Genomic DNA, 908 nt, shown 5'->3' on the forward strand with positions numbered 1-908 from the left:
AGTGCATATGTATTATATCAACATTATTTGTCTTCCCTGAAATTTTAAACCTAAACCTAAAACTAAACGTCCTCCTGTCTTATTCTTTTTGCACCATTCCTGGAGTCTCCTCATTCCTTGAAAGACTCGACGTAGCCTATAGTAAGTGTTAACCAAGGCAGACATTCATCCACGTTTTACCTCCTCCTCGCTGACTCGCTGGCTGCTGCGACTTGGCTCGGTCCACCTGGGCTTTGATGAGCTCGTTGAGGCGCTCGTTGAGGTTGCCAAGGTTCTCGTCGATGGAGGTGATCCGGGACAGGTCGTTCTTGAGAGACCGGAAGGCTGATTCGGCCTCGGACACTTCGCCGAAACTCGCCCCCGGCTGGCTGTGGAACGCTGACTGGAGCCTCTGCTGAGCTGCCGCCGCGATGGCCAGAGTCAGCAGGACGAAGGTGATGCTGGGGGACTTGTGCGGCGTGGAGTTCATGCTTTGCCTTGGGTTTATGGACGAACGGGAGGGAAATAGATTTCGCTTTGAGAATTCCTTTGCGTCGTCGACTGTAGACTTGTCTGACGTAGCACGAGTGAAAACTATGATGAGGAGAGAGGAACAGCTTGGATCTCACGAATCAAGGAAATTCTTTATCTAAAGGGCGCTCTTATCACCTGTAGGTAGCCCTGGCAACTGCAAGTGGTGGCGAGAGGCGATGGGCGGAGCACTGGGTAGGGAGAAGACGTGGGCGGAGCATAAAGCAATGAGAAACGTGATAGATATGGCTTTATTCTCGCGGCGATATTATACGATTTTTTCGGTGCATAAAAGAGTAGAATGGTAGAAAGTAAAATTTTATTTGCAAAGTATTTTCTGACTTTGCTGCTCTAAAAATGAATATCCTCTCCTCTTCTTTCATAATTTTCCTTTTTTT

At 48.2% G+C, this 908-nt stretch overlaps 1 pseudogene; it reads right to left on the reverse strand.

Annotated features, from left to right (window-relative positions):
- LOC119587068 overlaps window positions 1–699 on the reverse strand; it is a 1,555-nt pseudogene extending 856 nt beyond the window's left edge.
- Between the last annotated feature and the right edge of the window lie 209 nt (window positions 700–908).

Source organism: Penaeus monodon, chromosome 22, assembly GCF_015228065.2.
Source record: "Penaeus monodon isolate SGIC_2016 chromosome 22, NSTDA_Pmon_1, whole genome shotgun sequence".
NCBI classification, from domain to species: Eukaryota; Metazoa; Arthropoda; class Malacostraca; order Decapoda; family Penaeidae; genus Penaeus; species Penaeus monodon.